Source organism: Artemia franciscana, chromosome 20 (assembly GCF_032884065.1).
Source record: "Artemia franciscana chromosome 20, ASM3288406v1, whole genome shotgun sequence".
Taxonomy (NCBI): Eukaryota; Metazoa; Arthropoda; class Branchiopoda; order Anostraca; family Artemiidae; genus Artemia; species Artemia franciscana.
The window spans coordinates 9,026,654-9,049,963 of NC_088882.1; the positions used below are offsets into that span (position 1 = coordinate 9,026,654).

The 23,310-nt window shown below is 36.0% G+C and overlaps 1 non-coding gene across 1 annotated transcript; it reads left to right on the top strand.

The window, feature by feature from the left end:
- Positions 1–2,054: 2,054 nt before the first annotated feature.
- Trnaf-gaa (transfer RNA phenylalanine (anticodon GAA)) lies at positions 2,055–2,127 on the top strand. The gene has a single exon. It is a non-coding gene; the product is annotated as a tRNA-Phe (tRNA).
- The last annotated feature ends 21,183 nt before the right edge of the window (positions 2,128–23,310 follow it).

Sequence of the window (23,310 nt, forward strand, 5' to 3'; positions counted from 1 at the left end):
CCTGACGAATATAAGTGACGCCTGGGACACTCAAATAGAAATCACAGACTGGGACACCGGGACACAAATGACGACCAGGACACAGGGAATTTAAATGACGACCGGGACACAGGGACACAACTACAACGGGGACGCCGGGGGGCACAGGGGGATATATAAATGACGACGGCAACAAAGGAAATGGTCGATTAGCAATCACCATCAACAAAGCTCAAGGGCAATCAATAGAATCATAAGGTACAGATCTGAATACGGATTGTTTTCCCAGGGACCATTATGCGTTGCATGTTCAAGAGTCGGTAAACCTGACAATCTATTTATATGCACAGACGATGGGACAGCAAAGAATGTTGTATATTCGCAAGTTTTACGTAGTTAAAAACATATATATATATATATATATATATATATATATATATATATATATATATATATATATATATATATATATATATATATATATATATATATACTAGCTGTTGGGGTGGCGCTTCGCGCCACCCCAACACCTAGTTGGTGGGGCGCTTCGCGCCCCCCCGCGCGCGTAAGTCGTTACGCGCCGTATTAGTTACGCGCCATTGTAGTTGTGTCCCTGTGTCCCACCTGTGAATAGAGATAGATATAAATATATGTTTTTAACTACGTAAAACATGCTAATATACAACATTCTTCGCTGTCCCATTGTCTGTGCATATAAATAGATTGTCAGGTTTACTGACTCTTGAACATGCAACATATAATTGTCCATGGGAAAAACAATCCGTATTCAGATCTATACCTCATTATTCTAATGATGTGTCCCTGTGTCCCGGTCGTCATTTAGATTCCCTGTGTCCCGGTCGTCATTTTTGTCCCGGTGTCCCAGTTTGTAATTTCTCTTTGAGTGTCCCGGTCGTCATTTATATTCCCTGTGTCCCGGTCGTCATTTGTGTCCCGGTCTGTAATTTCTATTCGAACAATCCCTGTGTCCCGGTCGTCATTTATATATCCCGCCTGTGCCCCCGGCGTCCCCGTTGTAGTTGTGTCAATGTGTCCCGGTCGTCATTTATATTCTCGTGTCCCGGTCGTGATTTGTGTCCGGGTGTCCCAGTCTGTAATTTCTCTTTGAGGTTCCCGGTCGTCACTTATATTCCCTCTGTCTCGGTCGTCATTTGTGTCCCGGTCTGTAATTTCTCTTTGAGTGTTTTTTCTTTTTAGTTTTTTTTTTAGTTTTTTACCTTTTTTCCTTTTTCAGTTTTCTTTTTCTTCTTTATTTTTCAGCGTCACTATGAAGTACATATCGACGAACCTTGTTTTTTAACTTAAATCTGGTAGACATTGATGACCTTATCCAAGTCAAAATCCCCAAGCCAATCATCATCGCTATCATTTTCAGTTTTGATATGTTTTTGACTCTCGCTGTCCAGGTGGATTTTCATCTAACTGCGCGGTTTTGCGTTCTTTAGCCGCAAGCCTGTTTTCTTGCTGTTCTTGTGATTCCCCGGCACGCTTTCTTTTCTTAATTTCTCTATCAGCTGCAAGCCTGTTTTCTTGCTGTTCTTGTGATTCCTCGGAACGCTTTCTTTTCTTACTTTCTCTATCAGCAGCAAGTTTTTTGGCATAAACTCTTTGAGCAGCTTCCTCGGCTGTCGCCATTGTAGGTTCTTCAGTCATTTTACAATTAAACATTTTTCCGTGAACAAATGTCTTAAATATCTTGAATGACGTCACCGTCAAAGCAAAAATGACGACAACTAATTTCATGACGTCAGTCAACACAGAAACATGACTTCACCTGATCCACAGACAGACAACTTATTTTTATATATATAGATAGATATATATATATATCTATATTCACAGGTGGGACATAGGGACACAACTGCAATGGCGCGTAACTAATATGGCGCGTAACGACTTACGCGTCCGGGGGGGCTTGGGGGGGCGCGAAGCGCCCCCACCGGCTCCCCACCCCAACAGCTAGTATATATATATATATATATATATATATATATATATATATATATATATAGATTATTTTCATCAGAACGTACTTGAAAAATAATTTGTAATAAGCCGAAATAGCTCAGATGGGAGAGCGTTAGACTGAAGATCTAAAGGTCCCTGGTTCGATCCCGGGTTTCGGCAAGTTTTTTTGCTTTATGTAACAGACATACAATATATATATATATATATATATATATATATATATATATATATATATATATATATATATATATATATATATATATATATATATATATATATATATATATATATATATATATTTATATATATAAAAATAAGTTGTCTCTGTGTGGATCAGGTGACGTCATGTTTGTCCGCATATGACGTCTGAATTATTTCACACTAATACAAAAGAAGAAAAAAACTAAAAAAGGTAAAAACTACAAAAAAACTAAAAAGAAAAAAAACTAAAAAAGCTAAAAAACTAAAAGCAATTGGTCAGAGCTTGGTTCAAGGTCTGACTTGGCCAGGTTCCACCAGTTGCTCTAAAATCCCTTTTGAAACTTAAAAAGGGCAGTATAACTTCCAATTTTAAGTCAAATGAGCCCCATCTGAAGTTTACACCACCGCTAATTCCCCGGTTTCCAAACACTAAATATGATCTTTAGACAAGTTCAATTCTGAAGACTATGAAAAAGCATTTGTTTTAATTATTATGTTTAATATGTCTATATTATATATTACTATATTATTTAATATGTCTATATTATTATGTCTATATTTAATATGTCTATATCTAATTAAGGTGTGATCAACTGGAGAATCAGGTACTGTAAAGTGATGTCAAGGACCTCAAATTGAATCTGTTAATTCATGGCATGCCTACTGAGTGGGCGTCTCAAACTTTTGACCTATAATGGGAACCAGTCTCCTGTAGACTTGCTAGAATCAGACTAAAGGGAAACCCTGCAAATGTGTCGATAATTTTTACCTATGCCCTCACCCGTGACGCTAATGAAACGATCGAGGATGTTTTCTTCGGCAAACTGCAGCAGTTGACTTCTTCTATAGCCGCAGGTAATTACTTGATTGTTGCTAGAGACTTCAACGCAAGAGGTGGTCAGTCAGAAAGACCACAAGACAAATCCTTGGAAAATGTGGACAGGGTCACAGATGCGAGAATGGGCAGATGATGGAGAATATAGCACGATTACATGACACCCGCAAGATTTACCAGATCCTGAATGAATCCGTTGGTAAGAAAAATGCTGTCTGAGAAATAGTCAAAAACATATCATGAAAAATCATTAGTTGTCAGAAAGAAACACTCAGCAAGATAGAAGGATCACTTTCAGTTCCTTCTAAACTCATCCCCTTCATCTGCTCATGGTGCCTTCCCACTGTTTGTCTCTAAAGAGCCTTACAATATCGAGCTGGATACACCGACCAGAGCCGAAATACTAAAAGCGATCAAGACCCTAAGACACCACAAAGCCCCAAATGAAGACGGTCTCCCCCTGGAACTATACAAACGATGCCCTTAGGTCACTGCTAAACAGCTCCATGGCATTCTCGAAGAAGTGTGGAGGACAGACACTTTTCCAAAAGATTTGAAGACATAAGTCATCCTCTCATTCTATAAGAAAGGAGACAAAACCGAATGCAAAAATTACCGCGGAATAAGTCTCATAGACATTGCAGCACAAATATTCGAAATCATACTCTTGAACCGCTTCAAAGGGGCTAGAGAGGAAAGAACTCGAGAAAATCAAGTCGGCCTTCGACCGACGTATAGACGGTAGAAGTTGTACTGATAATATCTTTGCCTTTCGCATCATTATCCAGCAGTTTGAAAGGTACAACCTACCCCTGATCTTGATGTTCCTGGACTTCATTGCCGCCTTAATTCTGTCACTTGCCAGAAACTTTAAAAGATCCTAGAGAATGATGGAATGCCGCCGAAGTTTGTTGAACCGATGAAGGCAAACTATGACACTTCAGTGAGCCGATTTAGAGTCTATGGCGAAGAAAGCGAAGAATTTCTGGTTGAGTTTGGAATAAAACAAGGGTGAGTCCTCTCTCTGACTCTGTTCAATTATTGCATCGATTGGGTGCTTGAAATTTCTTTATCGTCTTATCCAGATGGACATAATCTCTCACTGGCTGACCTTTATTATGCAGATGATCTTGGTCTCCTGTCAGACCTTGTAGAAGCCCAAATTATACTTGACAGCGTTGTGGCCTGGGCAGACCTGATCACCTTGAAATTCAGCACAGAGAAAAATAAATTCATGGCTATTAACCACGACACAGGACCATTCCCGCTGACAGCCAAACAAGTTCAGCTAGAAAAAGTCAACCATTTAACATATTAAGTCTCCCAGATTTGTACTGACGGATCTTCTGCCAGTTTTTTCTTTTTTTTCAGTTTTTTAACCTTTTTGTTTTCTTAGCTTTTTTCGTTTTTTACCTTTTTTTTATTTTTTTTAGGTTTTCCCTTTTTAGGTTTTTTCTTTTCTTAGCTTTTTTCGTTTTTTACCTTTTTTTTTAATTTTTTTTAGGTTTTCCCTTTTTAGGTTTTTTCTTTTCAAAATTTTATTTTTAGTTTTTAGTTTTTTCTTTTTTTTAGTTTTTTAGCCTTTTTGTTTTCTTAGCTTTTTTCGTTTTTTACCTTTTTTTTAATTTTTTTTAGGTTTTCCCTTTTTAGGTTTTTTCTTTTCAAAATTTTATTTGTAGTTTTTAGTTTTTTCTTTTTTAGTTTTTTTGTTTTTTGTTTTCTTTTAAGTTTTTTACCTTTTTCCGTTTTTCAGTATTCTTTTTCTTCTTTATTTTTTCAGACGTCATATGCAAACCCTCAACACAAAAATACATACAACTTATTTTATGTATATAGAAGATAGTGTTACAGACATACAACTTATGTAACAGACATACAACTTATTTTTATATATATAGATTATTTTCATCAGAACGTATTTGAAAAATAATTTTTGATAAGCCGAAATAGCTTAGATGGGAGAGCGTTAGACTGAAGGTTTAAAGGCCAAAATGGCTTACAACCAGTTTGCGACCGAACAGTTCACGAAACAACATATATTGGCACTTTTTCTCATTGAGAGCTAGTAAAGTCCTTGAGTACCAAAAAGAAAGACCTTGTAACGTGCATTAAAGATTTTAGAAAAGAACTGCTAAGTCCCAGTAAGAGGAAAAAATTATGTTTTAAGTAATTGGTCAGAGCTTGGTTCAAGGTCTGACTTGGCCAGGTTCCACCAGTTGCTCTAAAATCCCTTTTGAAACTTAAAAAGGGCAGTATAACTTCCAATTTTAAGTCAAATGAGCCCCATCTGAAGTTTACACCACCGCTAATTCCCCGGTTTCCAAACACTAAATATGATCTTTAGACAAGTTCAATTCTGAAGACTATGAAAAAGCATTTATTTTAATTATTATGTTTAATATGTCTATATTATATATTACTATATTATTTAATATGTCTATATTATGAAGGCTTTGGTGACCACTTACAATCTACTCGAAGGATAGGTAGTAACAGCCCGTCAAGATCAGCAATTAATAATAGAGACCAGATTGCAAATTACTTTGTTTTCTCCACTTGGGCAGATACCATACCAGTGGGTACATATCAATAGAGGCAAAGATTAGATTTGTATGCAATTAATTATGTGAAGCTGTTCTACATTGTGAAGCCTTATGATTTGCTTCTAGTCATTCTTAACTGTTTGTAATGAATAAATTGTGTCATATATTATTTGGCTGATTGAGGTAATTTCTTTTGATATTGCAAACTCTAGAAGCTTATTTTAGAATTATATTTTTTTAGAGAATTGTATATTAATATTTCTTTTTTTCCAAATAGACTTAGAAAATAGAACATAATAAGTATCTTAAAGCAAAATTTACAACAAAAATAAAATACAGCTAAAAAAAAGGGAAGATCTGAAATCACAGAACATAGTAAACAATTTTTAGAATATTTGTCAAGATTGTTTCATCTTCTATATTGTTTGGAAATTGTAAAACCTTTTGGCCCTTGTGGTGACTCGAAACTGTAAAATACTGAAGCTGATCTGCTACTAACATTCCAAATGCAATGTGACTCATCCTCACTTTTTCAGATAAAAAAAAATAGCAGTCTTATCAAACCCTCATTCTAAAACAGCTGGAAAACGATTTTGAAAAGATAATCATCAATATAAAAGGTCAGATAGGAAAAAAAAGTAATATTAAATCTTAGAAAATAATGTATAATTTTAAGATCATTTTTCAAAATTTGTTTCATTATCTATGTTGTTTAATAATTGTAACACTTGTGTCTGTGCCTCATGTTGGGTAGAAATTGTAAAATGCCGAAGTCGATCTGCTACTAGCATACCAAATCTCTGTGATTCATCCTCACTTTTTTGGTTCTCAAAAAAGCTAACAGCCTTTTCAAATGCTTTTTCTAAAGTGGCAGGAAAACAACTCGCATTTAATCCTGGAGTATTTGCTGTAATACTTTCAACATTTACACTTGATTTGATGTTTTCTTTGACAATATTGCTGTCCATTTTTAGTTTTTTAGAAGGAGGTGCAGTTTTCTCTGCCCCCCATTTACTCAAGCCACAACCAAGCTTTCTGGCACTCTGCACTGAGATTTTAATTGATAGTGTAGAGTGTTTATAGGGATATGGTCCAGGACTCTGCTGAAGACCTAATTGGTCATCAGACATATAAGCATTGTCCATAAATGGAGGGATTGATTGTGACCTAAAAATCATGTTTGTAGTTCCTTGTTCTGATTCTACTAGTCTGGACTGAGGTTGACAGTTCGTCACAAACATTCTTGAACCAGATTGGTTCCCAAATTTAGAGGGGCTTGTCCCAATGATAATGTTTCTGACAACCTGAAATAGGAGCACCTTTGTTATTCAAAGACCTCAGTATCAAGGCTATCTACAAATACTCTTGAAGGGAGATGGCAAGAGCCTATGTTATTTTTATGTTTTTACGAACAATAGTGATAAAATAATTTCTTCTTCACAAAATCATTAAGTAAATTTTAAATAGAAATTATGTGTATTGCAAGTTTTTTCATATCCTTTTTTATAATAATATATTGATGATATCATTTATTAAGTGATTAAGCCATGATGATATGTTTACTTGTGGGAAATTGTGTCTGATATATGGGGGAGAAGTTAATTTATTAAATTTTTAATTTTTTTAACAGTTGTTCTTGGAAATCAGGTATAGCAATAAAACAACTTGTAAAGTAATTTCATTCCTTAAAATATTCTTATTTTTATTAATCAAGATAACACTTTTCACAAGTTTCAAGATAATACTTCTTAGATTTTGAATATATTAGTTTTAAAATTCTTTTTCAATGGAAAACCTAAAAATAAATGGCCCATTTGAAGACTATCAAATTTAGCTTTCTAAGTATGCAAGACTCTACTGAAAATCTATAAGGGCAATTTTGGAAGCACGGATTTCATAAAACTGCCATCATAAAACACAATTAACAGTGCATTTCAACAAACACTAAATACATACCTATCAAGTTGTTGGTGATTTTTCTCACCATAATATCAGCAAAAAAAAAATTCATGAAAGGCTATTAGGATAATACCTTGGAATGTCAAAAAGCAAGACAAGTGAGCAGGTAAGACTTCAAAATATTTGTCATGGGCTGTTACTACTTTGATGTTCTTAAAGGTTTTTGGTTCAGTCTCTGATAAAGTACAATATCTTTTATTCCAATGTCTATATTAAATCATGTGTGATAGTATTGCAATTCCACAAAAATTATTCATGCCAGATGGAACCTATTCTTGCAAGTGTGTATTATTAAGAACTATAGAAAAATTTAGGACAAATTGCTTTAATACATACCTTATCAGATCTTAGCCCTTTTCCAGTAAAAAAGGGCAAATTTGTTACAGCTTTTGCATCATCACCATCATTTGTGTCAGCTTTTGCATCAACACATGTTGGAGCATCATTGGTGAAATAAGCATCACAGGAAATGCCTTGAATGGAGAAATACTCTTGGGATGTCTGAAAGACAAAAAGTGTATAATAAGATATTAATAGTTCTAAATTTAGAAATACCATGTATATGAATAAGACAAGGGCTAAATAGACTTTAAATCTCAGCCTTAATGCTGCGATGCACATTGGGATCACTTTTTTATTGTGTCAGCATTGATTTTAATATAAGTATTAATTTAAAAAATAATGGTTCATGAGGAGTATGTAATTTGGGTTATATATTTGTAGATTAGGGAGGGGAGATAAAATATGGTGTAAGTGTCCTCAAAATATGTTAATCGTAATTTTTTGCATATTACAAAGTAAGAATTATTTTCTTAAAATGTTCCCTTTTCAATAACCCCAGATTTTCCTTAATTTCATATTTATTTATTATAGTCTAGTATCAACCATTATATTTATAAATACTTTTAAATAAAGGCTCTATTTGTTTATTATGCTATTTGGTCTAAATGAGACTAGGCTGTATGCAAGATTGCCCTTAGAAGAGGTAGGTTATGAAAAGCAAGGTAAACAACTAATTAACTTACATCAAATCTGTCAGATTTGTAGTCTTCAAGCTCTAAGTTGCTGACTCTTGGAAATTTCTTTTGCCTTGTTTGTGTCAATTTATCTAAAAAGTTAAGATGGTCGAAAAGAATCCACTTTTCCCTTTTGTCACTACCACTTCCACTTGGTTTTTTCACATCTGATTTTTCTCTGATATACTTAGTCCGGAGTGAAAACCACTTATTTTTGACACAAGTACCATTCAGTTCTACCCCAGCCTCAAATTTAAAGCCTAGGTCCTTCAGGTTGGAGCTAATGTGGTTCCATGTGTTTTCTACTAATAAAGTATCTTTGTATCGCTTGTTAGATTTTGTGTACAGGTAGGGAAAGTCTTGCACACTTGCGATAAGACTTTCAAAAAAGGCAAGAGATATCCCATTCCGTTCCGTTCCATAATTTGTATGAGGGTATACAGACTGCATACAGTCCTTTCACCCCTTTGACTTCAAGATGGCACTAGCAATCCTTCTTTTTCATTCTCTCTTCTGTTTGGTTTGTGGGAAGTGCGAGTACTTGAGCTACCTGTCCCCAGCAGTTTAAGGCCAAGAGGCCGACCGGTACCAATACGGCTCTTCCTACTCACTCTCGCTCTCTTCTGCACAGTAGATCTTCATTACTAAATTAGCTCGTTTTCCATTGTCTTTTTCATAATTTGGATCATCACCCTATAGATCGGCCTTTCAGTATTAGGAGGTAGTTGAAAACTAATGATGGAGTCAAACATTTCTTCAGTCTTCAGTTTTTTACAAATTATCTTAATCTTATTAGTTTCGGGTGCAAGTATATGGCAATCAAAAAATATATGTTGGGGAGTTTCCTCTGTTGTTAAACACCACCTGAATAGTGGAGAATGATACAAATTCCATTGAAATCAGACAGAATTCAGAAAAAGATATCCTGATTTCAGTCTATAGTACCACACTGTGTCTTCTCTAGAACGAAATGGGGAATTTCGAAATGGTAGACACTTTATTTGTCCACGGCGTTTCATAATATCTCGTAGGTTCCCCAATTTTGATTCTGGCTGGGGGTCAATATTTGCTGCTTCATTTGCTAGCCTATCAGCAGTCACGTTATGAATCAGTCCTTTATGACTAGGAATATGCTGGAAGCAAACAAAAATACCACATTTATTTAATCTTTGTAGATCATCTCTTATTAATTTTAAATCTGAATCAGCAGCCTCATAATTTATTTTTCTTATTAATTGAATTGCAGAATTTGAATCTGTAATGATTAACACATTCTTTGACGAAAGGTTTAGTCTGGCCATAGTTTCAAGTGCTTTATGTATAGCAAATAACTCTGCTGACAGAATTGAAGTGTGGGATGGAAGAGTTGCTGATATATTCAAGGAAACATGAGGAATACACACACCTGCTCCTGCTCTTGATCCTTTTACTGAACCATCCGTGAAAGCTAGAATATGTTCAGGAAAGTGTGAGGATATCTTATTAGCAAAGAGTTGACAGACATACTGATCTGAATAATGTGACTTGTCTTTAGAAACTAACTGAAGATGACAATCAGGAGCCACCATTTCCCATGGTGGAGATTTTGGAAAAGGGTAACTATCCGCCTGTTCATTTTTCCAATTTGGGTAATCTTTTAGATACTGGCTAAAAGAAGATAGTAGGTGTTGGGACTTAGCAGGATTTCCAAAAGTGGAGGGAAAAACTGCATGGATTTTGCCATATGTTTGTATTTTTGTGAAATAGCAGTTTCTCTGCATAGTAGCCCTGTCTTTCAGAGCAGGTAGTCCAGAAAGTTCTTTGAGCTTAACCACTGCAGTATGTTTGTGGAGCCCCAAAGCAATTCTGATGGCTGAATTTTGGAGTGTCTCAAGGGTATTGAACAAGGTAACCGGGATATTTGTAAGAAATTGTATACCATATTCCAATTTAGACTGAATATACATTTTGTAAAAGTCAATGATCAACTTTGGTGAAGATCCCCATTTAGATCCTGCAAGTCGTTTGAGGATGGTTAGCCGTTTTAAAATTGTCATTCTTAACATCATTAAATATGGTTGCCATTTTAAATGAGAATCAAGAATCATGCCCAGTAGCCGAACTGACGGCTCATAGACTATCTCACTCTCCTCTATCCTTAAGGGTTTCGGAAGGGTTACTTGTCGTTTATGGAACACAATTGCTTTTGTTTTTGGTATAGAAATGGGCAGTCCAAAGGCTTTAGAAAACAGGCACACATCATATACATCTTCCTGAAAGATGCTCTGGAGTAAAGTTATGTTCTTATGTCTGTTCCACACAAGGAGATCGTCAGCAAATTCTCCATGTTTTGACTGGCTTCTAAGTTTTAGTTCAGAAATATATAGTGTAAATAAAAGAGGGCTTATGACAGTTCCTTGTGGGAGACCATCTTCAACTTGTTTTCTTACAGACAGTATTTCATTAATCTGTACTTGACAGGAACGATCACATAATAAATCCATTATAATTGAGATCGCCAGAGGTGGAAAATTTTTATTATGCATAATTTCTTGTAACTTTTTACGTTTTACATTCCCATATGCATCTGTCCAATCAAACAATACAGCAATACCAACTTCGCCCTCCTGTAAAGCATCTGTCATATCTGTTTCTATTCTAGTTATGTTGTCCATTGCACTATGACTCTTTCTAAAACCTGTCTGAGATTGGGGTATTATTTGATTTACCTCTGCAAACCATTCTAATCTCCTTAAAATCATTCGCTCAAATATTTTGCTGATTGTGGGGAGAACTGATATTGGTCTGTAAGATACAGGATCTTCTGGTGGTTTTCCAGGTTTGAGGATTGGGTAAATAAGTGCAATTTTCCAGGGGGTAGGAAATTTCCCTTCTCTCCATGCGTTGTTACATACTTCCAGGAGCTTAGCTCGAAAAATGTCAGGTGTTTCAATCAACCATTTGATGTGTATCTCATCATATCCTGGGGCTGAATTTAAGTTGCATCTTTCAATAGCTGTCTGTAACTCAGATAAAGAAAAGGGTAACATTAACGACTTCTTATGTTGTGCTACAGAAGGGAGGACACATACAGGTGGATTTGGCAAAACAGTGTCTAGAGGTTTTTTCATGAATGTGTTTGCAAAAATATCAGCTTTTAGGAAATCAGAAGTTATTAGTTGACCCTGGTGTTTTATTTCATATTTCCGATCATCAAGTGTCATTCTCTTGCCCTTAATCTTGCTTACGTATTGGTGAATCTTAGATACTGCAGTTTGATGATCTATGCTAGTCATAAATTTTTCCCATGTCTCTCTTTTGGCCTGTAAACATGTTTTTTTTACTTTTGCTGAGCTACGTTTATATTCAATTGCAGTGCTCATTGATGGATGTCTTTGAAATGCCTTTTTTGCTACATTCTTAGCTTCCACTGCAGTAGAGCATAGTTCATTCCACCAATTTTTAATTCTCTTATTGCCAGTTGGAGTCCAAATATTGGGGCTTGTCTTGGGAATTGCTTTGTGAGCAGCGTCCATCATAATTTTGTTAAGTATTTTTACTTTATCATCAATTTGGGAAAAATCTTCAAGTAAATTATAATCGGCTTCTTGCAGGATTTGCTTGAACATTGGCCAATTACCTTTCTTGTTGATAAACTTCCTTTTTCCAGGTTTAGTTTGGTGGGACATATTAGAGATTGTAGTCTTAATAGCGCAGTGGTCACTTTGTAGATCTGTTACTCTACTTATTGAGACCTGGTCAACAGCAGCAGCAGGACCTAGTTGAATATCAATGGTCGAAAATTTTATTTTTTATATTATAATAAGTTGGCAAATTATATGGTGTTAGAACTGCTATATAATTATTTTCTAACAGTAATCTTTCAACATTTTTCCCAGCTCGGTTTGGTTGTTCAATATCTTCCCAATGAGTGCTATGAGCATTTAGGTCACCAAAAATAAACAAGTTGTGACCCTCTGCTTCTGTTGATAAAATATTATATATATCAGTATCCCCCTTTGGGTTATATATAGATTTAATTATTAAAGTGTCTCCTGAGCTTAAAGTGATTGATACTCTTACCATATCTATTTATGGTCATGTTGCTTTAATGGTAATGGATAGTGAACTATTTTATCAGCTATAAAAATGAGCACTCCACCTCCTTTTCTGCCAGAATCTCTATCTTTTCGATAGCATTTGTATCCTGGTATGGACACTTTTTTCATATTATTTAAATGGGTTTTTTGGAGACAAATTACATCCACTTTTTCTTTATTACTATACGAGCAAAGTTCCATCATTTTTGTATTATTAAGTGAAAAAGCGTTCCACTGTAACACTATCGTTTATCTATGTCACTAACATTGTTAATTAGTTGGGGGGGTTGTTTTCTAATCATTGGGGAACTTGAATATTTTTGGCTGCAACAATAGCAATTAGTTCCTTAAATTCATCTGTAACTTCTTTCAGCAATGACTCTGGAAAGTGCTTTTCTAGTGTTTTCTCACATAGTTAATTTTTCATTTGTGTGTCATAATTTGATGATCGAATAAGTTCCTGGGTAATAATAAATTTTGTCAAGTTTCTTAGTTGATTACCAACTAAGATTGTGGGTGTTGGAGGCTTGATGTTGCTTCTTTGAGGTCCATTACCCCTAATAGATAAGAATGTAGGTCTTTTGGGTTGAGAGGGGGATACACCTGCAGGAATTCTTCCTACTTTGTGGTCAAGTCTGGGGAAAGAAGGGCTAGTTATACTTATGGGTGTCTCATTAGTTGATAGGGAGTAGGTCTCATAGAAGTTGGTAGCAGGAATTTTTTTCCACGCCTGCTGTGGTTGTCTTCTCAGCTCTTGGACTGGAGTTGGTCTCCTGGAAGGTGTATTGACAAAGTTTATATGAGGCTGACTAGGTTCTTTCCTCATAGCATTAGCAATTATGGGTACTGGTATTCTTTTCTTCTGTGCTATTTTTACAATCTGGCTTCTTTGTTTGTATTTAGTACAAACATTTCTGTCATCAGAAAGATGTGAACCTCCACAGTTCATACATTTTGTTGGGTTATGGCAGTTGCTTTCAGAGCGACCCCTTGATGTACAGTTTTTACAAACAACAGCAGTGGCAAATGGACAGAATTTTTGTGTGTGCCCTAGTTTCAAGCAGTGTTTGCATTGTATAGGTTTTTCATCATAGAGTCTAAAGGCAACTCTTCCACCAAACAAGAATAACTTTTCTGGTGAATAGTCTTCAAATGCACAAAGAACAGAGTTACTTGCTACTAACTCATTGTTTTCATTTCTTTTTTTAGTCTTTTTATTGACTTCAGAGGGTAAGATAAAAGGGAACTATCAGTAAGACCCTCTTGGATGTCATTGTCAGTATATAAACTGGGTATATTATAAATGACCAGTCTAGTTTCTTTTTGAATTAGTTGTTCTTTTGGCTTACAAGTTACTTCCATATTACCAATATGTGTCAAGTTCAGCAGAGAGGTCAGACAGGCTGCATCATTGGCAAATACTTCAGCTTCTCCACTTCTGTTAATGAATATATCAAATTCCTTTCTTAACTTCTTGAAAATGTTCATCCTCAAAAAGACAATATGTTTTTTTGGTTCAAATTTCAGGGGTTTGAGACTGGTATTTTTCTGGATAAGTGAGATTACAACAGCAAACATTGGAATGGATAATTCATAACTAGGGGTTGGGGCTGTTGACTCATCTGTTGGTACTGAAAGATTGGGGCCGTCAACCTTTCTCTTTTTATTATTCTTTTTCTTGAGTTTTTGAACTACTTGGAAGTCATCCCATGCCAGATGATTCTCATCACCTGGTACTTGACAGTTTGGTTCACACCACTGAGGTGAACCCACAGAAATCCTTGTGCCATCACTAGATGTAGATGGTCTTGATGGATTTCTAGTCCTGGCCTTTTCAGTTTTATCGTTATCATTATTTGCAGGCTTAGTGATTTGAGGAGGAGATATGGCAATATTGCTCTTAGGCTTAGCATGGCTCCCCTCTAGATAGGAATCTGGTGGATCTAGCTTAGACATAAGTCTAGTAACTTCACAATATCTGAAAGGTGCTACACCTCTTAAATAAAGAAATGACAATAATTGAATAAAAGTTAAAACTTTAGATACTCTACTGCCAAAGCAATATAATTATCATCCGTTCTTCTTCTTCTTCTCAGACATTCCCACTGTTGCCAGATTGTCAACGCAGAAAAACGCCCAGGGATTTTCAGAACAAGCCCGAACAAGCCCCAGATAATTTCAAAACAAGCCCGAACAAGCCCCAGAAAATTTTACCGAAATAATCCACTTTTGAGATTCCACTTTATAGTGAGCGCGTACGGAAGCTTGTTTCACGAAGAATGCTATATCTAGATGCAGAATTAATACTGAATTTCCAGTCCAAAGCTATTCTCATCGTTTTTTTTTTCTTTAAACTTTTGGAAGAGTCTCAATTTTGTTGATCTCCCCTCAACATTTGCAGGGAAGAAGAATAAACCTACCCGGCAGGCGGGAATACATGATAATTTTTTCTGCTTTTAAGTTTGAAATATAAAAGAAATACCTTAAGCTGTATGGCAGCCCATAGCTCAGGCCTCTCCTAATATCGAGTTAATCTTTCGTTTCTTTTTTAAGCTGTATGGCAGCTAAATATTTTGAACTCATGTTTTTTTTTCTGACGCTAAGCTTTTGCATTGACAAACTTATGGTGCGAAAGTAAAACTATTTACTTGGAAACTAATTCGTCCATAGAATTTTCAAACTCGAGACTTTTGGAATCAAAGATTATGTGTTCAGACCTAGGATCAAAGTTGGACCATTTAATTGTGACTGCTGCTATTTTAGATGAAAGCTAGATAAAAAAGACAAAGGGGTCATTACCCAGCCGAGCCCTTGAGGCGAATCCTAATATGTTATTATTCCTTACAGTTTCAGTTTTCCCTCCGAATTTACACGTTTCAACAAAGTTGCCGCCTCTCCATGCCCTTCCGAAAGCTATAGCCATACACAAAGAAAGCCACTTCCCCATGCGCTACTGCCCTAATAAGTGATATTTTTTTAATTTGTCACTAAATATTATGTTTTCTTTATGTTTATCTCTTTAGAAACCTATTTTGAAGCAAGATTATTTAATCTAAAAATTACCTTCAGCTACGTGGCAGCTATATATTTTGAACTTTTATGATTATTTCGGATGTTAAGACTTTTAACTGAAAACCTTTTTTTCTCGTCACCTAGTTTTAATGGACGCGGTTCTCAGCTATTTCTTAATGTATTGACTTCGTAATACAATAAAAAAAATTCACAAGTAACAGAAAACACAAGGAGATCTCTTCAATAAGCAAAATAATTTTTGTGAACAAAACGGAATTTTGGCCAAACTATCACGACAAAAAATACACAGGCTTAATTACTTCTTTGGATAGAATGGTAAAATGCAAAAAAGTAAATAATTGAAGCTTGAAATTTTGTAATACAAAGAAAAAAGCTTCAAGAGAATAAACGCAATGATTGAAAACTCTCAATACTTTTGGTACATTTTCTTAGTACCTCAAGTAAGAAAAATTAAAAATAATTTTTGAGAAATGAGATACTATGTACAGCTTTTGACAAAAAAAAATGCTACAACAGCTGAAATACCAATATATTGAACGAACAGGAGGAACTTTTGATTTAAAAAAGCTAACTGCAAGCTAAAATTTCAGCGTCATCACCTTAGGAAAATATGCATATCAAAGGATGATTATATTGTAATACAGCATTTTGGTTTTTAAATGCAGCTTATCAATCGATTTCTTTTACCAATCAGGCTTCAACCCAAAGATTCCTAGTTTTGGCTCCACTGAAGGGGCTCATTTTTATATTAATTTCACAGAATCTGAAGAATTCCAACATTCGTTTTTCTTTTTTTTTAAACCGATGGTTTCTTATTCAATTCCTATTCGTACCTTGAGGTGCAAATTGAAAAAGAAACTCTTATTAAAAAATAATTTCGTATCTTATTTTCAACATTATTTGCTAGAATAAACAGGAAAACGTAGAATATTAAGCTTTTTCGTTGGATTTTCAATTTTTTTTGGAAAGTCAGCAGAGTGTAAAATATAAAATTCTTTCATTGGAATTCCAAACTCATTGGTTGGAATTTGAAAAATTGGGTATTGGAAAGTCAAGAGAACATGAAATATCAAACTTTTCGCTGGACTTTAAACGGTTTTTGTTGGAAAGTTAAACAAATCGTTGAAGATCACATTCACTTTTTCGATTTTACACCTTTGCTGAAAATTCAATTATAATTTTTTTTTTTTTAAGCACTTGAAAGTTCAACGCATTTTTTTGTTGGAAATCCATTTTTTTTTTAAGTTTATATCTACAACTCAAGAAGTTAGAAAAGAACACCAAGAGAAAAACAGCATCAGATGAAAAGAAAACGAATAAAGAGCCAGTTGTGCAATTCTATAGTAAAACCAGTATGTCATCAAGATCATTGTTAAAATTCATATCTGTGGTTGCAGTGACACCCCCAAGCCTATAGATTTCACTGTTGAACTGCAACATTTTTTTAGTAGGCTCAAACTGGGAACAGCAAATACCACACACTGACAACAACAGCCGAAAGACTGCTATTGAGTTCAGCATAGGCAACAACATTCGATTCCGAAGTTTGTTCTTCCCAATATTCATCATAGAAAATGACCTCTCAACTACAGCATTGCTTATTGGCAGGCTGAGGAGGGTCAATGCCCACCTCGCTAAGTCACGACATGGAGGAACTCCAGCTGGATCAAGATGGTGCAGGACCTTGACCCAGAATTCACAAGAGTCACTTGGAATTTCTCCGCCACAAGCTGATGCCCAGTCAACTACCAAGAGTCTTCTCCACTGACTCTCTAACTCACTAATATTCAGCACTGGAATAACATCAAAAGGCAAATCACTAAATCGAGAACGCAACTGCGACAAACAAATGGTCGGAGAAAGCACTTTCAGTTTCAGCAGAGAATCAAGAGCTGGAGGCAAGCGCTTTAAAACTGCTCTAGCTGTTGTCTTGAGAAATTTGAGGCAACGCAGCTTTACTTCTTCCTTTTGATGACTAATCAGCTTAGATCTTTCAAGCTCCAAATTGAACTCGTATCCGTAGTCAGCCTGGGCTGTAGGAAGGTAATAAATTTCGAAGTCCATATTCACTGTTAATGACACTGCAGACGTGTGCAATATTCTCTGCAGAAGACTTAATACAAACTCTTTTAGCTCTTGAAATAAACGAAAGTGATCTGCGTTAGTGTGTTGGAAAAGGAGGTTAATTCTCTGAAATTCGGCCAATAATGGCTTCAAGAAAACAATATATGCCTTATTTCGTTCATCGAGGTACATATCATGGAGAATTCGGGCAGTGTAGCAACGTTCCTTTTCCTTCGCTAATCGAAAGTGCGCTGACAGCTCAGAATACTGCTCGAGTATGCGAACGACTGCTCTATATCGAGACAGCCAACGGGTATTGGAAGGAGCAATCATTTTCAACGGGGTATTCCCATCGTTTATGAGCTGGAACATGTGCTGATATGCCTCTCTTCGTAAAGGTAACGTTAAACCACTTGTAAGTCTCTGAGAGCAAGAACTCCAAATTGCTTGGAAGCTCTCCAACAGCCTCGGAAGCACACAAATGTAAAGAGTGACATACACATTTGAAGAGTTGGAGTTGAGGCAACCCGTCATCTCGTAATAACGTGAACAGCGAATGGTTCCCACAACACATGTTGTTTGCTCCATCTGTCCCAATACCTATCAGATTTTTTAGGGGAATTCCAAATAAAGCTAAGAAGTCTTTCAGTTCTTGATGTAAAATCACAGAAGTGGTCGAAGGTACTTCAACCATGCCCAAAGTAGCACAAAGAACTTTCTTCATCTTGGGGCTATAGTATCTCACACAAATACACATGAATTTCATGGTGGCAACTTCGGTCGATTCGTCCAGAATAAGGGAATATCTGCTGTCACCAACATCAGCAACAATCTCTTGGAGACTTTCTGGTCCAAGAACATTCTTGATAAGGGCTGAACATTTTGTTCTCTTCAATTTCGTTGCCTCGGAAACTGGTCCAGGAAAAGCACTCTTGATAATGGTGGATAGGTGGTCAATAGTCATAATCGATGAATAACTCGCGACATGTGCTGCCAAAATCAGATCTGCTTTTCGTGCTTTGACATCAAACTGAGTAATTCCTAAGAAAAGAATGGGGTTTTAATTAGGCAGGTTAATCTGCAAAGTGTCAAATAATTCCTGCACTGCTTTCAACAGTTACTCACTTTTAAAAGTGAGAAATAATTTGGAAGAAGACTAAACTGACTTTTTGTGCAAGCTTTGGATAAGCATCTAACGCAAAGGTAAAGACGCCCTACAGGCTGAGGTTGAGGAAAGCCTCATATTCTCAGGTATCGACTTTGAATAAAAAGCTTTGAGATTGTAACATCCAGTTTGTGATATTTTTTTTTCTTCAATCGTTTGAGCTGACAAACCACAGTCTAGGCTACTAGTTCTGCATGTAGTGAGGCCTTAATATGTAATGAAGATTGAGGCTATATGGATCTTTTCGCCCTTCTGGCCTTTGCCTCCTTACGCTCTACATTCACATTCAAAATGAATGTGAAATTCAAAATGACCTAGGACAAAAGTAGAACTGCAAGGTATTCGTTTGTAACATTTTGAGTGTTCCATGCTTGGGGGTTATGATGTCCATCTCAATCTATTTCAAACACAATTTCAAGAAAAAAGTATATGGAGTCTTACCTTTATCCATGTTTTGTAGATGAAACATTTCTATTAAATAATTGTAACTAGTAATCTGCTGCAGTACGTATTTCCATGTGATTCATATTACTTATTTTCTTCTTCTTCTTTAGTGAATCGTAGGGTAAACTTTTCCTTAAATCCGTTCCTTTTCTTTCCTCGAAAGTTTTGTAAAAGAATGAACTTGAACTTGAAAAAAAAATCTTAAAAACAAAATAAGTAATATTATTTTTTGGAGTAGAAAAAAGCCCAAAACAAGCCAAATTAAAAAATATTAAAGTTTTCCGCCCTAAGCCCGCAAAAAAAACCCCACCCCAGTCCAGAGAAATAAGCCACCGGGGCTTGAAACAAGCCAATCTGGCAACAGTGTATGTACTTACTGCGCTAACCATTCTTTTGGAGCGTGTTCCAGGTGAAAAATCAAGTAACTTTATGCCCATTCCACATTATAGTCACACTTTCGTTAAAATCAAAATTACGTCCGATAACAGCGCCAATTATGTTTCTCGATCGTAATTTTTGGAAGTTGAACACTGTTCAACTCTGAAACTTAATTTTTTATAGCTGACCAATCAGAGTCAAGATTCAAGGCAGATCATTTTGAAACACCAAATATTGAAGTGTGGAATGTCCAGCTGAGAACCGCGTCCATTAAAACTAGGTGACGAGAAAAAAAAGGTTTTCAGTTAAAAGTCTTAACATCCGAAATAATCATAAAAGTTCAAAATATATAGCTGCCACGTAGCTGAAGGTAATTTTTAGATTAAATAATCTTGCTTCAAAATAGGTTTCTAAAGAGATAAACATAAAGAAAACATAATATTTAGTGACAAATTAAAAAAATATCACTTAAGGGCAGTAGCGCATGGGGAAGTGGCTTTCTTTGTGTATGGCTATAGCTTTCGGAAGGGCATGGAGAGGCGGCAACTTTGTTGAAAGGTGTAAATTCGGAGGGAAAACTGAAACTATAAGGAATAATAACATATTAGGATTCGCCTCAAGGGCTCGGCTGGGAAATGGCCCCTTTGTCTTTTTTATCTAGCTTTCATCTAAAATAGCAGCAGTCACAATTAAATGGTCCAACTTTGATCCTAGGTCTGAACACATAATCTTTGATTCCAAAAGTCTCGAGTTTGAAAATTCTATGGACGAATTCGTTTCCTGGTAAACAGTTTTACTTTCGCACCATAAGTTTGTCAATGCAAAAGCTTAGCGTCAGAAAAAAAAACATGAGTTCAAAATATTTAGCTGCCATACAGCTTAAAAAAGAAACAAAAGATTAACTCGATATTAGGAGAGGCCAGAGCTATGGGCTGCCATACAGCTTAAGGTATGTCTTTTATATTTCAAACTTAAAAGCAGAAAAAATTATCAAGTATTCCCGCCTGCCGGGTAGGTTTATTCTTCTTCCCTGCAAATGTTGAGGGGAGATCAACAAAATTGAGACTCTTCCAAAAGTTTAAAGAAAAAAAACGATGAGAATAGCTTTGGACTGGAAATTCAGTATTAATTCTGCATCTAGATATAGCATTCTTTGTGAAACAAGCTTCCGTACGCGCTCACTATAAAGTGGAATCTCAAAAGTGGATTATTTCGGTAAAATTTTCTGGGGCTTGTTTGGGCTTGTTTTGAAATTATCTGGGGCTTGTTCGGGCTTGTTTTGAAAACCCCTGGGCGTTTTTCTGCGTTGACAATCTGGCAACAGTGAGTACATAATTCATCTTCTTCAACCAAAATATGATTCATCTTCTTTTCTGGATATTGGTTATGACTAGGTCGAGTGTTGAAGGATTTTGTCCCGGACAAATTCTTGTTGGCACAGTTACTGTTTGGTAAAGAAAATTATCAGCAAGTTCTTGAATTAGTGGGTTTTGCTCAAGGCTTGACCTGGTCACACCCTGGCCATCCCTCCAGAACACGCTTGGGTGGTTGAAGTCCCCTGTCATGAGCAAAGTTGCCTTTGGGAAGTTGCATAGTATGAATTGCTTCATTTCAGCAATTGCTCTTTGAGAGGACAGCTGGCATGGACTACAGAGGCTCCTGTAAATTGAGCTTAGGACAAATATTTCGTTAGGTAGGGACAGGGATACCCAAGTGGCTTCAACCCGAGGTAAGTAAGAATCCGGGACAGAAATTTCTCTTGCCTTGAATTCCTTAGAAGCCAGAACAGCAACTCCTCTACTGAAGTTTGGATAGGACAGATTGCTAAAGATGTTGTATCCAGTAGGGCAGATGGAGTCTTCCGTAAGTTGAAATTTGGAATTTTTAGGGCTGATTTCTGTCAGAGTTGCAAAATCTATCTGACTAATTTGAGCACTGTTGCCAGTTCTGGCATCTTATTGGTGATAACATCAACGTTAGCTGTCATAATGTTTACAAATTTTCGGTTGTGTCTAGGCAACTTCTGGCTATGCACACTATTGTTTTCACTAATGGCTGAAATGGGTGATTTGCAGCTGAGGTACACGGAGCTGCTATTGAGGGACAATGCAAAGGGGCATGGGGACGCAACTGTTAATTTACTATTTTTACTTTCACACACGTTTACTATTACATAATTATTATCACTCACACATAGACTATTTACAGGGGGGCTGAGACGGTAAGAGGTACTGGTTATTTTTCCATGCTCGAGCAGCCCACCGTCAAAATTGCTCGAGTTTGCTCTTTTTTGTGATTTTTCCTTTTCTGATCACTAGGTCTGTTTCCCCGTTTGCCTGTCTCTTGTTCATCTCCTCCAACAGGGTTTTTCTGGCTTTGCGATCTTCTTTGGAGCCGTCGCCATAGAATTGAATTTTGTCTGCGCTGGTAGGAGACATCCAGGATAAGTTTCTCTTCAGTAAAGCTGGCTACTGTGAATAGGACTGGTGGGTATCGCAGTGGTTGTCCAGCAGTGGGGGACGAGGCTGGTAGTCTCTTCACAGTGAAAACTTTGGTCGCTATTTTGTAGGTTTCCTGGAAATATTTGGCAAGGAAGTCTTCATCACTTTTTTGGATCAGAGTTCTGTTTTTTTTTGTTAGGCTATAACTATTTCACTTTGTATCCTTTATTTGTTACATCACTATCAGGAAACTATTTACAATTGAGGGCTAGTCTATATTATTTTGTAAATTTAATTTTTCACTGTAATTTCTTTTCCAGTAATGTATATCCAAAAAGTGTCTAGGTTCTTTGTTATTCTATTTTTTATTATAACTATTTTCACTTTATATCCACCATTTTTTGCATCATGGTTGGCTTAGAACCTCTCCAAATGCTCTGAAACAGAAGGATTAAAAAAAATTATATTAATCAGCATTAAACTCTCCCTTAAATTTAAACATGTGTATTTAATTTGAAAATGATGCTACTGCTAGTCAGCTTACTGTGCCGTTCCCACTGGCTCTACTGCAGTTAAAAATGGGCAGATGCCATGCAGTAATTCCAGTTGCTGAAAAACCATCAGCTGGAACACACCCCAAGAGTCTAACTGAAATTGTAACAAATTCATTCAAAATCCAAGACAATGACTAGTAGGCCTAGGCTACTGTTATAATAGGTTTTTTAATTTTTGGCCTAGACTTGTAACTGATTTTAAAAAGCATTATCTGAAATTAATCATTACTGTTTTGGGACAAAAGAAAATAATTTGCATTTTCTTTGTTTACAGGATTAGTGTATACAAGAGTAAAAATCTGATTGTATGTCTGTAGACATCCAGCCATTAATGAGAGCTTTTTTGTAGATATTTGAGTTTTGCAGTCAATATATTGCAGATCATAACTAAAGTAAAGACATGGTGACATACTACTTAATTTCTTTTTGTATGCTTTCTCTAAATATATAAAGCCCAAGGAACATCCAAAATCTAAACAGAAACACTAAAACCATAAGATTCTTACTTTATAATATGCAAAATATTTCTACCTATCTTACACAATAACTTGCAGGATCCTCAGTGCCATAAGGGAAGCATCACTATTTCAGCACTTTCTAGATAGATGTCCATTATTTTGTAATGTCTAT